The 15305-nt window shown below is 47.0% G+C and overlaps 1 long non-coding RNA gene across 2 annotated transcripts in view; it reads left to right on the top strand.

Moving 5' to 3' along the window:
* Nucleotides 1-11548, top strand: part of LOC130274457 (uncharacterized) — a 63686-nt gene extending 52138 nt beyond the window's left edge. For both annotated transcript variants that reach the window (XR_008844393.1, XR_008844395.1), the window contains exon 4: nucleotides 11466-11548. This is a non-coding gene — a long non-coding RNA (uncharacterized LOC130274457). The remainder of the gene's footprint in view (nucleotides 1-11465) is intronic.
* The last annotated feature ends 3757 nt before the right edge of the window (nucleotides 11549-15305 follow it).

Below are 15305 nucleotides of genomic sequence, written 5' to 3'. Positions count from 1 at the left end.
CAGATAAAAAGGAGAGACGTTCACTTAGTCTTTGCATTGTGTGTCTGTGTGTGCCACACTAAGCATGGACAACAGAAAGAGAAGAAGAGAACTGTCTTAGGACTTGAGAACCAAAATTGTGGAAAAAATATAAACAATCTCAAGGTTACAAGTCCATCTCCAGAGATCTGGGGTTGTACTCATCCTTCTTCTTCCTTCAAACACGGTGTCAGGAACCGGACTGGTATGCAGGAAGGGCACTGGAATGGATCCTCTGTGTCAGTGAGGCGATGGCATGGGCCGTACCAGGGGAACGGAATCTAAGAGGTTACTGGTTTTCACCAGAGCCCGCCGCATAGCGGGATGGACTTGCTGGACTCAACCTCACTGACAGCTGAGACAGGCGCGGTACACAAGGACAAGGCAAGGCAAGGTCAGACGTAGCAGAAGGTCAAGGCAGGCGGCAAGGTTCGTAGTCAGGGGCAAAGGCAAGGGGTCTGGATACACAGGCTAGGGAACACACAGAAACGCTTTCTCAGGGCACAAGGCAACAAGATCCGGCAAGGACAAGAAGGGGAAGTGGGTTTATATGGGAAAAAGGAGTGATTAAACTAATTGGGCCAGGCACCAATCAATGGTGCACTGGCCCTCTAAATTTCATAGAGCCGGCGCGGGCGCCGGGACGGGACTGAAGGAGGACGGGGCAGGTGAGTGGAACGGGATGCGACTCGCGGGCGGGCACGTCCCGCCAGGCGATTCGCACCCCCTCCGGAGACACAGCGCCTCCGGTCAGCGAGTCTGACCGGAGCGCAGGGATCAGAACGCCGTGAGCGCTCCGGGGGACGGGAGGCACCCGGAGCGCTCGGCGTAACACAAGGTGAGTGGAGTTTAGACCAAAAAGCTCTATTTTTGTCTCATCAGATCACATGACCTTCTCCCATTCCTCTAGATCATCCGGATGGTCATCGGCAAACTTCAGACAGGCTTGAGCAGGGAAACCTTGGGTGCAGTGCAGGATTTTATTCCATGACGGTGTAACGTGCTACTAATGGTTTTCTTGGAGACTGTGGTTCCAGCTCTCTTCGGGTCATTGACCAGGTCCTGCCGTGTAGTTCTGGGCTAATCCCTCACCTACATCATGATCATTGATGTCCCACGAGGTGAAATCTTACATGTAGCTGCAGACCCAGGGAGATTGACTGCCATCTTGAACTTCTTTCATATTGTAATAATTACACCAACAGTTGTTGCCTTCTCACCAAGCTGCTATTGTCATGTGCAGGTCTAAAATGTTATCCATGATGTCCTTACACAGCTCTCTGGTCTTGGCCATTGCGGAGAGGTTGGAGTCTAATTGAGTGTGTGGATAGGTGTCCTTTATACAGGTAACGAGTTCACACAGGTGCAGGTAATACAGGTAACGAGTGGAGAACAGGACGGCTTCTTAAAGAAAAAATAACAGGTCTGTAAGAGCCGGAATTCTTACTGGCTTGTAGATGATCAAATACTTATGTCATGCAAATTAATTTTTTAAAACATACAATGAGTTTTGCTTTAGATTTTGTTTTAGATTCAGTCTCTCACAGTTGAAAAGTACATATTATAAAAATTACAGACCTCTACATGCTTTGTAAGTAGGAAAACCTGCAAAATTGGCAGTGTATCATATTCTGTTCTCCCAACTGTACATATTTTAGCTCTCAACCCATTTCAACCCAAGTGCACCTGTAAGTGACTACATGACTGGTTTCTACCAAAAGGCTTTAGTGGAACAGAGGAAGATGGGAATTACTAATATGTTGGTTAATTATTATTATTATTATTATTATTAGTAGTAGTAGTAGTAGTAGTAGTAGTAGTAGTAGTAGTAGTAGTAGTAGTAGTAGTAGTAGTAGTAGTATAATACACTGCTGAAAAAAATAAAAGGGAACACTAAGGTAACACATCCTAGATCTGAATGAATGAACTAATCGTATGAAATACTTTCGTCTTTACATAGTTGAATGCGCTGACAACAAAATCACACAAAAATTATCAATGGAAATCAAATGTATCAACCCATGGAGGTCTGGATATGGAGTCACACTCAAAATCACAGTGGAAAACCGCACTACAGGCTGATCCAACTTTATGTAATGTCCTTAAAACAAGTCACAATGAGGCTCACTGGTGTGTGTGGCCTCCACGTGCCCGTATGACCTCCCTACAACACCTGGGCATGCTCCGGATGAGGTGGAGGATGGTCTCCTGAGGAATGTCCTCCCAGACCTGGACTAAAGCATCCGCCAACTCCTGGACAGTCTGTGGTGCAACGTGGTGTTGGTGGATGGAGCGAGACATGATGTCCAAGATGTGCTCAATCGGATTCATGTCTGGGGAACGGGCGGCCAGTCCATAGCACCAATGCCTTCCTCTTGCAGAAACCGCTGACACACTCCAGCCCCATGAGGTCTAGCATTAGTAGGAACCCGGGGCCAACTGCACCAGCATATGGTCTCACAAGGGGTCTGATGATCTCATCTCGGTACCTAATGGCAGTCAGGCTACCTCTGGCAAGCACATGGAGGGCTGTGTGGCCCCCAAAGAAATGCCACCCTACATCATTACTGATCCACCTCCAAACCGGTCATGCTGGAGGATGTTGCATGCAGCAGAACATTCTCCACGGCATCTCCGGACTCTGTCACGTCTGTCACTTGTGCTCAGTGTGAACCTGCTTTCATCTGTGAAGAGCACAGGGCGTCAGTGGCAAAATTGCCAATCTATGTGCTCTCTGGCAAATGCCAAACGTCTTGCATGGTGTTGGTCTGCAAGCACAACCCCCATCTGTGGACGTCGGTCCCTCATACCACCCTCATGGAGTCTGTTTCTGACCATTTGAGTGGACACATGCACATTTGTGGCCTGCTGGAGGTCATTTTGCAGGCACTACCTGGGTCACTTGTGCTGGTTGTAGACTCCGTCTCATGTTACCACTAAAGTGAAAGCACCACCAGCATCAGCCAGGAAACAAAGGAACTGAGAAGGGGTCTGTGGTTACCACCTGCAGAACCACTCCTTTATTTAGGGTGGCTTGCTAATTGCTTACAATTTCCACCTGTTGTCTGTTCCATTTGCACAACAGCATGTGAAATTGATTGTCAATCAGTGTTGCTTCCTGAGTGGACAGTGGGATTTCACAGAAGTGTCATTGACTTGGAGTTACATTGTGTTATTTAATTGTTCCCTTAATTTTTTTGAGCAGTGTATTATTATCATTATTATTATTATTATTATTATTATTATTATTATTATTATTATTAATAACATAATTTTTATTATTATTTTTTTATAAAGCCATCTATCCTGTAATAAGCCTCTATAACACAGGAGTTTGATAAAACTGGGTTGGATATTAAGCATTTACTTTTCTCATTCATAAATAATTCCTCAGATTTAGCTATTTTTGTGGATTTTGTGTGAATATGTTGGCGCCCGGCCTTGCCACACTTAGGGTACACAATGGGCTCATACAGAATGTTTCTGCGAATAATAAGCCCATTATCTTCCCTAACGTTCTGCCTATGGTAGATCGCACAAGTTCTTCCCTTTGTTTGCTCAATTCCTCCTCTAATTGAGTAGAGACAAACACAAAACATCTCTCCCCGCATCTGATTTATTCATCGTTATTCTTTAATATGGAGCGCACACAAATATACGGTAAAAGCAGAACATTCAGGCCAACGTTTATTTTTGTCATCTTTTCATAGAAGAAAAGAGCTTCACAAGCCCACTCTCCATAATTCAATGAAGTGCCATTCCTGACTTTTTACCGACTGAGGGGAAAAAAAAAACATAACATGGCACCTAGAGTCTATGGCAGTGTGCCCCCAACTATTGCAAATCTACAACTCCCAGCATGCCCCAACAGCCTAATCCTGACCATGTGCATCTAGTTGTTATGCCTCTATCACCTATATTTATTATAAAAATCCCTCTTCATTTGCTTACAGTGTTAGAAATCCTCTCAGGGGAATGGGGCGTGTCCCTCCTTGTGGTGGCGGGAGGTGATTGGTGGGTGGAGGGAGGGGGCATGTCCCTCCTTGTGGTGGTGGGAGGGAAGTAGTGTGTAGTGGGAGGGGGCAGGTCCCTCCCTTGTGTTGGTGGGAGGTGGCTGGTGTGTGTTGGGAGGGGGTGTGTCCATCCCTTGTGGTGGGGGGAGGTGATTGGTGTGTGGTGGGAGGGGGCGTGTCCCTCCCTTGTGGTGGTGGGTGGTGATTCGTGTGTGGTGGGAGGGGGCGTGCCTCTCCTTGTAGTGGTGGGAGGTTATTGGTTTGTCTGCCCATGACTCATGGACAAACTAATGCTGTTACAGGACTGGTTAGTGTCCCAGTAGGTATGGGTAACCCTAGTGGTGGGATTTACAGGAACCGTTTTCTTTCAAATTTAGTAAAATAACTGTTACGCCGAGCGCTCCAGGTGTTTACCTTGTCGCAGCGTCCCGGTCAAAACCGCTGACCGGGAGCGCTGCGCTAGTGTCTCTGGCGGGGATGTGACCCGCGATGCGGGACGCGCCCGCTCGTGGTTCGCATCCCAGCCTGCTTACCCGACCTGTTCCCCGTTTGTCCAGTCCCAGCACGCGCGGCCCCGCTCCCTAGGGCGCGCGCGCGCCAGCTCTCTGCGATTTAAAGGGCCAGTGCGCCGCTGATTGGCGCCTGGCCCAATTAGTAACTTCACCTGTGCCCTAGCCTATATTACCTCGCTTCCCCTTCCCAGTATTGCCGGATCTTGTTGCCATTGTGCCAGTGAAAGCGTTCCTTGTATGTCCCAAGCCAGTGTTCCAGACCTTCTGCCGTTGCCCCTGACTACGATCCTTGCTGCCTGCCTTGACTTTCTGCTATGTTCGACCTTGCTCTTGCCTAATCCCTTGTACCGCGCCTATCTCAGCCGTCAGTCGGAGTTGAGTCGCTATCGGGTGGAACGACCTGGGGGTTACCTGCCGCAGCAAGTCCATCCCGCTTTGCGGCGGGCTCTGGTGAATACCAGTAACCCCTTAGACTCTGTTCCCCTGGTACGGCCCACGTCATCAGAGGACACGCCGCCGCAATGAGAGTCTATGCCTGTACTGTGCCAGTACCGAGCACTTCCTGAAGTATTGTCCTATCTGTCCTCCTCGTCAGGAAAGACGCACTCCAATTCCGCACAAAGGTGAGACAGCTCTAGGTGTGAACTCTGCTTCTCCACGTCTTACTGTGCCTGTGCGGATTTCTTCTTCTGCTAACTCCTCCTTCTCAGCTGTGGCCTTCTTGGATTCAGGCTCTGCAGGAAATTTTATTTTGGCCTCTTTCGTTAATAGGTTCAACAACCCAGTGACCAGTCTCGTCAGACCACTCTACATCGCTTCAGTTAATGGAGAAAAATTGGACTGTACTGTGCGTTACCGCACAGAACCCCTGTTAATGTGCATTGGACTACATCACGAAAAAATTGAATTTCTGGTCCTCCCTAACTGCACTTCTGAAATTCTCCTCGGCTTGCCTTGACTCCAAAGTCATTCTCCTACCCTTGACTGGACCACCGGGGAGATCAAGAGCTGGGGTTCTTCTTGCCACAAAAAATGCCTCACGTCTGCTCCCAGCCCCGTCAGTCAAACCCCTGTGGCTCCTCCTATACCAGGTCTTCTCAAGGCCTATCAGGACTATGCCGATGTTTTTTGCAAAAAACAAGCAGAGACTTTGCCACCTCACAGGCCTTATGACTGCCCTATTGTACCTTCCTGGTACTACTCCACCCCGGGGCAGGATCTATCATCTGTCTGCTCCTGAGACTCAAGCCATGTCGGACTACATCCAAGAAAATTTAAAGAGGGGATTCATCCGCAAGTCTTCATCCCCTGCCGGAGTGGGGTTCTTCTTTGTCTCAAAAAAAGACGGTTCCTTACGGCTGTGAATTGACTACCGCGGTTTAAATAAAATCACTATCAAAAAACGCTATCCCCTGCCTCTTATCTCAGAACTCTTTGACTGCCTTCGTGGCGCTAACATCTTCACCAAATTGGACTTAAGAGTTGCATATAATCTCATCCGCATCAGGAAAGGGGATGAGTGGAAAACCGCATTTAATACCAGAGACGGACATTTTGAATATCTGGTTATGCCCTTTGGGCTCTGCAACGCCCCCACTGTCTTCCAGGACTTCGTGAATTAAATATTTCGGGATTTGTTATATACCTGTGTTGTGGTTTACCTGGAAGACATTTTGATTTTTTCTTCTAGCCCCGAAGAACACCGCCGCCATGTCCGCCTAGTGCTCCAGAGACTCTGTGAAAATCAATTATATGCCAAGATGGAGAAATGTCTCTTTGAATGCCAATCTCTTCCCTTTCTAGGTTATCTAGTCTCTGGCCAGGGACTTCAAATGGACCCAGACAAACTGCCAGCCGTTTTAGATTGGCCACGCCCCTCTGGACTCCGAGCTATCCAACGCTTCTTGGGGTTTGCCAATTACTACCGACAGTTTATTCCGCATTTTTCCACCATTGTGGCTCCGATTGTGGCCCTAACCAAGAAGAATGCCAACCCTAAGTCCTGGCCTCCCCAAGCGGATGTGGCATTCAATCGCCTCAAAACTGCCTTTGCTTCTGCTCCCGTACTCTCCAGACCTGATCCATCAAAACCCTTCTTGCTGGAGGTGGACGCCTCCTCGGTTGGAGCCGGAGCCATACTCCTACAAAAAGACTCTACCGGACATAACATTACTTGTGGTTTCTTTTCTAAAACCTTCTCTCCGGCGGAAAAAAATTACTCCATTGGTGATCGAGAACTTCTGGCCATAAAACTAGCCCTCGAAGAATGGAGGCACCTGTTGGAGGGTTCCAAACACCCAATTGTCATCTACACGGATCACAAGAATCTCTCGTATCTCCAGTCTGCCCAAGTCTGAACTCACGCCAGGCTAGGTGGTCGTTGTTTTTTGCCCGATTTAACTTCGAGATTCATTTTCGCCCTGCTGACAAAAACATCAGGGCTGACGCCCTTTCTCGTTCTTCTGATGCTTCCGAATCGAAGGCCCCCCTGCAACACATCGTACCTCCTGAGTGTCTGATCTCCTCTGCTCCAGCTTCTATCAGACAAACACCTCCTGGAAAGACTTTCGTCCCTCCACGCCAGCGCCTCAAGATCCTCAGGTGGGGACACTCCTCGCACCTCACCGGCCATGCTGGCGTCAAGAAGTCCATCCAACTCATCTCTCGTTTATATTGGTGGCCTACCCTGGAGGCAGATGTCGCTGATTTCGTCCGGGCCTGTACAGTTTGTGCCCGGGACAAGACTCCTCGCCAGAAGCCTGCCGGTCTCCTTCATCCTTTGCTTATTCCTGAGCTACCATGGTCTCAAATTGCCATAGATTTTATTACGGATTTGCCTGTATCCCATGGCAACACAGTCATCTGGGTGGTTGCTGATCGTTTCTCCAAGATGGCACATTTTATTCCACTTCCAGGTCTTCCTTCAGCGCCACAGTTGGCAAAACAATTTTTTGTGCACATTTTTCGCCTTCACGGGCTTCCCACACATATCGTCTCGGATAGAAGCGTTCAATTTGTATCGAAATTTTGGAGAGCTCTCTGTAATCAATTAAAAATCAAATTAAATTTCTCGTCCTCCTATCATCCCCAATCCAATGGGCAAGTAGAAAGATTTCACCAGATCCTTGGTGACTATTTGCGACATTTTGTTTCCTCCCGCCAGGACGATTGGGCCGATCTTCTACCCTGGGCTGAATTCTCGTACAATTTCAAGCTCTCTGAATCCTCCGCCAAATCCCCATTCTTTGTGGTGTACGGCCGTCACCCTCTGCCCCCCCTCCCCATTCCCACTTCTTCTGGTTTGCCTGCTGTTGATGAAGTTACCCGGGACTTCTCCACCATCTGGAAGGAAACTCAAAAATCCCTCCTACTGGCCTCATCCCGGATGAACAAGCATGCTGACAAAAAGAGAAGAACTCCTCCTGTCTTTGCTCCTGGAGACAAAGTGTGGCTCTCTGCCAAGTATATCCGCTTCCGTGTCCCCAGTTATAAGCTGGGACCACGTTACCTTGACCCCTTTAAAATCAAGAGTCAAATCAATCCTGTCTCCTACAAACTCCTTCTTCCCTCTTCTCTCCGTATTCCTAACGCTTTTCATGTTTCTCTCCTTAAACCGCTTGTCCTTAACCGCTTCTCTCCCAAGGTTGTCGCTCCAGCTCCTGTCTCTGGCTCCTCCGATGTCTTCACGGTTAAAGAGATTCTCGCCTCTAAGACAGTCAGAGGTAAAAAATTTCTTCTCGTAGATTGGGAGAATTGTGGACCTGAGGAGAGGTCTTGGGAACCCGAGGATAACATCCTCGGCAAGGACCTCATTCACAAGTTCTCGGGTTCCAAAAAGAGGGGGAGACCCAAGGGGGGGGGGGTACTGTTACGCCGAGCGCTCCGGGTCCCCGTTCCTCCCCGGAGCGCTCGCGACATTTACCTTGTCGCAGCGTCCCGGTCAGAACCACTGACCGGGAGTGCTGCGCTAGTGTCTCTGGCGGGGATGCGACCCGCGATGCTGGACGCGCCCGCTCACGGTCCGCATCCCAGCCTGCTTACCCGACCTGTTCCCCATTTGTCCAGTCCCGGCGCACACGGCCTCACTCCCTATGGCGCGCGCGCGCCGGCTCTCTGCAATTTAAAGGGCCAGTGCGCCGCTGATTGGCGCCTGGCCCAATTAGTAACTTCACCTGTGCCCTAGCCCATATTACCTCGCTTCCCCTTCCCAGTATTGCCGGATCTTGTTGCCATTGTGCCAGTGAAAGCGTTCCTTGTATGTCCCAAGCAAGTGTTCCAGACCTTCTGCCGTTGCCCCTGACAAAGATCCTTGCTGCCTGCCCTGACCTTCTGCTACGTCCAACTTTGCTCTTGCCTAATCCCTTGTACCGCGCCTATCTCATCCGTCAGTCGGGGTTGAGTCGCTATCGGGTGGAACGACCTGGGGGTTACCTGCCGCAGCAAGTCCATCCCGCTTTGCGGAGGGCTCTGGTGAATACCAGTAACCTCTTAGACTCCATTCCCCTGGTAAGGCCCACGTCATCACCCCACTGACACAGAGGATCCACTACCAGTATCCTCACAGTACCCGGATCCTGACAACAACCATATTACAAAAGGTCTGTCATTTTCATCAGTAGCAACATATAAAAAGTTTCTGGACCTGACAATGCCCATTTAAAATATTTTGTAATATTGTGTAAAATATTGTACTACTAGCTGAGTACCCGGCGTTGCCTGGTTTTTCCCTCCTAATCCTTGTTGGGGAAAAAAAATCAACAAAGGAGGAAGCTTTTGACTTCATATCCCAACCCCATATCCCGTCCTCATATCTCAACCTCATATCCCGTCCTCATATCCCGACCCCCTATCCCGACCTACTATCTTGACTTCATATCCCATTCTCATATCCCGTCCTCATATCTCGACCTCATATCCCAACCTCATAGCCCAACCCATATCCCGTCCCCATATCTTTGTGAGATGGGGTGTGGCTTGCAAGCCAGACAGACACATTCACCAGGAGATGCAGAGCGGAGCTTGTGGAGTAAGGTACCAGAAGTCCCATATACTTGCATGGGACTTGAAACAAAAACCCATCTTGGTGTAGGTAAGGGTTAATTTCACTATCATATCTTTTTATGTGACATATAAGTAATATGTGTACCTGGTATTATTGAAATATCTCCAGCCATACAGAAGTTATGTGGGAACATACATTTCCCATAGATTTGCATAGGAATTTAAACAAAAACCCCGACCCTCACAAATGGGGGAAGTTAAGGGTTAAATTAACTATCCTATATTTTAAGTGATAATATAAGTAACATGTGACCGAGTATTATTGAAATATCTCCAGCCATTTGGAAGTTATGCAGTAACATATATTTCCCATAAACTTGTATGGGACTTTAAAAAAAAAATAAACGACCCTGGGGGTGGGTAAAGGTTAAATTACCTATCCTATGTTTGTTGTTGACATATAAGTAACATGTGTGCCAAGTTTCATGTTAATAGCTAATATATTTAGCTGTTTGGACGTTATGCTGGAACATACACACATACACAAACACACACACACATTGAGATTTGTATATATAGATGTGTCCTGGCACTCATTGCCACTGAGCCACATTCTTTGCTCCACGTCCCCACTGTAGGCCTTGGGTTTCCTCCTCTGGACTCACCAATGCTGCTTCTATCGCTGTTGCAGTTCCTGCACTGCCCTCTAGCACTGCAAGCACTGACTGTTACTTAATAGGTCAGTGCGCGTTTCTTCAAGTTTCCCTCACCAATCCCTGTGTGGCACCACATATATGAAATTGTTCTACTCATCTCTTGTTGCCGGAGCAATCGTATAGTTAACAACCAGCAAAGGAATCTAAATTCCATCCTGCTAATCCATGTTCCTGACCTCTGCCTGTTTTCCTGATGTTGTCTCTGTCTTATCCCTCGGTACCTTACTAATTCTCCAGTGTATGATCCGGACTGTCTACCACGCTTGTGCTGTCATCAAGTCTGCACCATCTGGCTGCATCTGAGCTTCTCAGCTCTTTTATGCTACAGACTCAGCGCTGCTATAACACCATTTCAGCTTTTCTACTCGGTACTCTGCTATGCTGCCCCACTACCAACTACAGTGCCAGCTCGCCCATCCTGCCTGTACCCCAGGTGTACCCCTAGTTGGGAGCACTCTTCTGGTAGTGACCTGGTATCTCCCCTACAGCAAAAGTACATTTTCTACATCCTGGAGCAGGATCAGGGGTAAAAACCAGAAGGATATTTAGATTCCACTCCCACATTTGTCCCAAAGTCTAACTGGTGGGTGGCACCAGTAGGAGAACCAAGTTGACCATTGGCTCTCCTACTATCAGCATTGACAGAATCCTGACAATAACACTGGTTGGAGGAAAACTGATGTCTAATGGGTTCTCCTCTGCTTGAGGCTATTATGCTTGTGCTCAATTGTCCTAAGGAGTAAGCAATAAGGGCACATTTATTTCTACATATACAACTCTGTCATTAATCCTATGAGTAGTTATGAAAACAACATATTATTGTGCAGCTCAGTTACCACTATGCATATCTTAATTGATACAAATGATGATCGTCAAGTTATATAGATTATAGATAATATAATAGCAACATACAATTCAGATCAATAAAGAAAAATGTTGCAGAATCCTTTTAGCGATGTATATAGATTTCTGAATAACATATATTTTTCTTGAGATAATTCAGCTTGAGATAATAGTTCCCATGATAGACCTCAAGGGCCATGATACAGTTTTATATCATTGCAAAAAGGAGTGAAGAAGGGTGTCTGATAGGGACCTGCTCATTGCATATTTCCTCTTCTCCTGTTAAGTATGCTGAATAACTCACTTAGTCTGATGTCCTTAGTCTGATGATGCATAAAGCCTCGCTGACTTACTTCTTACAGGCTGAGCAGACTGCCTGAGCTGATCGCGGGGTGCCTATCCTAGCAAGTCTTCAAACAGGCCTATTGCATCTCTGACCAATCAGGTGAGGAGCTTGGGAGGATGCAGGGGGATATGGATATTTGCAATTGGCAAAGCTTATTTAAAAAAATTCTGTAGGGTGACGCTTCTGAGCAGCGACCCAGCGGACCCAGCACATATAATTTACTAACAGTAAACCAGCAATGCATAAAGCGTTACTGGCTTACTGTTTAGTTAGTGGAACAGAGAGGTTCTGACAGATTTTTACAGGAGTCCCTGCTGCATTTACATGTTTCTGTGCACCACAGAAACTATTGTGTAAGTGACTGACAATGTGTTTGCATCACCTGTTACATATACAACTCTATTCAGTGCCTGGCTGAGATCTGTATGGCAACTCCCAAACCAAGAGCAAAGGTATGACAAGGATACATTTGCATATTGCTTGTGTAGGTAGATCATACATAATTTATTTCTTTTCTATCAGGCTGAAATGGTATTTGCCTTGTAAAAATCTGTCCTGGTTCATCATTGATGGTGGATAGGAAAGAAGGACAAAGCTTAAAAGGGTATTCCGGCCATAGACATCTTATCTCCTATAAAAAGGATAGGGGATAAAATGTCTGATCGCGGGGGGCCCGCCGCTGGGACCCCCCGCGATCTCTGTGCAGCACCCGGCGTTCAGTGCCAAGCTGCAGTTGTAGTCTCGGAAACCTCTGAGTTTCCGAGACTGGAGACGTGATGTCTCGCCACACCCCCTCTATTCATGTCTATGGGAGGGGACATGACAACTGCCATGCCCCCTCCCATGGACATGAATGGAAGAGGTGTGGCGTGATGTCATGTCTCCAGTCTCGGAAACACAGATGTTTCCTAGACTGGAGCAGCAGCCCACCATAGAATGCAGGGGGCTGCACGGAGATTGCGGTGGGTCCCAGCAGCGGGGCCCCTGCGATCAGACATCTTATTCCCTATCCTTTGGATAGGGGATAAGATATTTATGGCCGGAATACCCATTTAACCATGTTTGACTCCTAGGGTATAAGAGTATGATTGCGGGGTCCAAATGCAATCTACAAAACGGGGCCCCTGCTCTAATAAAGAGTGTGTGCTGCAGACAACACAACTTCCCTTATACAGAGCTGCAGGCACTTAATATGTCCTGGTACATGCTCCCAGCACATGGTACATGAGCCATTATAGACGCCCATTTAGTTTAACCTATGACATTTCAGCCACTTCTATAGACAGCAGCGGGGCACTGTGCACACTTAGTGTCAAGCGGCACCATTAAAATGTATCAGTAATTATTTTTAGCGCCCAGAGGGTAAGTACATTCAGTTTTTCTCTTTTGTTACATAAAGTCAATATGTGATCTTTACGCTACACATGACCTCTGCAGCCACTTGCCCTCTACACAATACATTGTGGGATGTCCGACCTCTTGCAGCAAACAGCAATTATTTATGCCTTCTATACAACCTATAGAAGTGCCACCATTGTGTTTTATCTGTCTTATATATTAAGGGGAGCCTGAGACACATTTATTGCCTTCCCCCGAATTGCTTTCTTTCATTTTGGCTTCCCTTTCATCGAGAGCTTTTGTTTCAATCACACAAGTCTTCAATCTCTTTAATATCAGATTTGGATGCAAGGAAATCTCCCATCAGCCATAAAAACGAAGGTAATTGAGAATGCACAATCTCATTACGTTCGACATGTTAATTATTACCTTCCCCTAATATTGCTTAAAAATAATTCCGACAAATGTTTTAAAGAAATAAAAATGAGAGAGGAAGGTAATCGAGTTATAACGAAGACCGGGAAGCATTCAGTGATGATGGAGAAGAAGAGAAAAAAAAGAAAAAATGAATGTTAATGTTCAGTTGTTTTGGAAAATGTTACATTAAAGGGGTACTCCGCTGCTCAGCGTTTGGAACAAACTGTTCCGAACGCTAGAGCCGGTGCTGGGAGCTCATGACATCATAGCCCCACCTCCTCATGACGTCACGCCCCGTCCCCTCAATGCAAGTCTATGGGAGGGGGCGTGGCTCCCATAGACTTGCAATGATGGGGCGGGGCTATGACGCATGAGCTCCCGGCACCGGCTCCAGTGTTCAGAACAGTTTGTTCCAAACGCTGAGCAGCAGAGTACCCCTTTAAAGGGGTCATCCACCATAAGGTGATTTTAGTACGTACCTGGCAGACAGTAATGGACATGCTTAGGAAGGATCTGCGCTTGTCTTGGGGCTAAATGGCTATGTTGGGAGATTACCATAACGCAGTGGCTATCTTTTTTGGGAACTGGCTATTTCCTGTTGGAGTTCGTTCACTCAAACTACACATCTCATAATTTCTTGTTTGTAAGTGTGAGGTCACTTTTCTCCCTCCCACACATCAGCCACCACACCCATTGAAACCCACATGTGAACTCTTCAATGCAATAGACCAGCATTCTCTAACCAGGTTGCCTCCAGCTGTTGCAAAAACGATGTTTCCTTGCAGAATGATCTCCCTCCCACCCAGCGGTGGCTCCACCCATTGAAGAAGACTGGCTCCCTCTGATCACCTGACTAGTGATGTGATTTCTCGGGCCGGACTGCAACCTGGGAAAACCTGAGACAACACTCATGTTGAATGCTGTTAAAAATAAACATTGGGGCGAGTGTAGTCAACCATTAAAGGGGTATTCCAGCCTTATACATCTTATCCCCTATCGATCTCGGTGCAGCCCCTGGCATTCTGTGACGCGCGCTGCCTCCAAGACTGAGACATGATGTCACACCACTCCCCCTCCATTCATGTCTCCCATAGAGTCACGAGGGGGCATGGCTGTGAGCTCACACCTCAGTCTTGGAGGCAGCATGCATCACAGAATGCCTCGGGCTGCACCGAGATCACAGGGGACCCAGCGGCAGGAAACTTCTTTATTTCATATTAGCTTTACAGCGTACAAACATGCATGGGCCTGAAAAAGCGCTGATTGCGCTATAGGGACTGTCGCCCAACCCTCTCCCCCACCCCTCTGCTTCCGTCCGCTCTCGCATGCATGTTTGTACGCTGTCAAGCAAATATGAAATAAAGAAGTTTGCTGACACTGATTGACCTGGTGAGTGCTCCACTTCTTTTTTGCCTATCATGGAAAATATATTTGGACCGTCTTGTGTGAGCACCGGGAAGGTCTGTCTATAGAGAAGAGCATATCGGATTATGGGATAGCGAAGTAGTAGTGCCGGGTTTTCTCTGTCGAGGATTGTAACCTATGTCAAAGTTTATATCCCCATGATGGGTGAAGGTAAATAGGTACATATACTACTAATGAGGCTCACAAGCACATTCTGAACACAGCCTTAATTGTCTATGAATTTGCCCATAGGGTAGTGTCTCCAACCTGTGACTCTCCAGCTGTTGTGAGCTTATAACCTTCAGAATACTTTGACTGCCGCAGGATATATGTGAATACTTGTTTTAGCAATTATGAGTACAGGAATATATTAATAGTATTGTAGCTAAAGGAAAGAGGACAAAAAAAAGTAAATGAAAGAAGAATAAACAACATGAAAGAAGAAAGAATATAGCAGACAAAAGATAAAGAAAGGAGACAAAAGAAGTAAAAAAAAAATAAAAGAGGAAAGAAGAAGAGGAGGAATATAGAAGAAGAAGGGGAAGAAATCAAAGAAAGGAAATATGCATCTTATCGCAAGTATGGTGGGGCAGCTCCTTACTTCAACCATTTTGGGTAGAGGTAATAGACCTTATTTTATTGAAGGGGTACTCCACTTCCAAACGCTTGGAGTGGGCAGCCATGGTCATGACTGCAT

Source organism: Hyla sarda, chromosome 5, assembly GCF_029499605.1.
Source record: "Hyla sarda isolate aHylSar1 chromosome 5, aHylSar1.hap1, whole genome shotgun sequence".
Classification (NCBI taxonomy): Eukaryota; Metazoa; Chordata; class Amphibia; order Anura; family Hylidae; genus Hyla; species Hyla sarda.
This window is presented reverse-complemented; position numbering and strand designations above follow the sequence as displayed.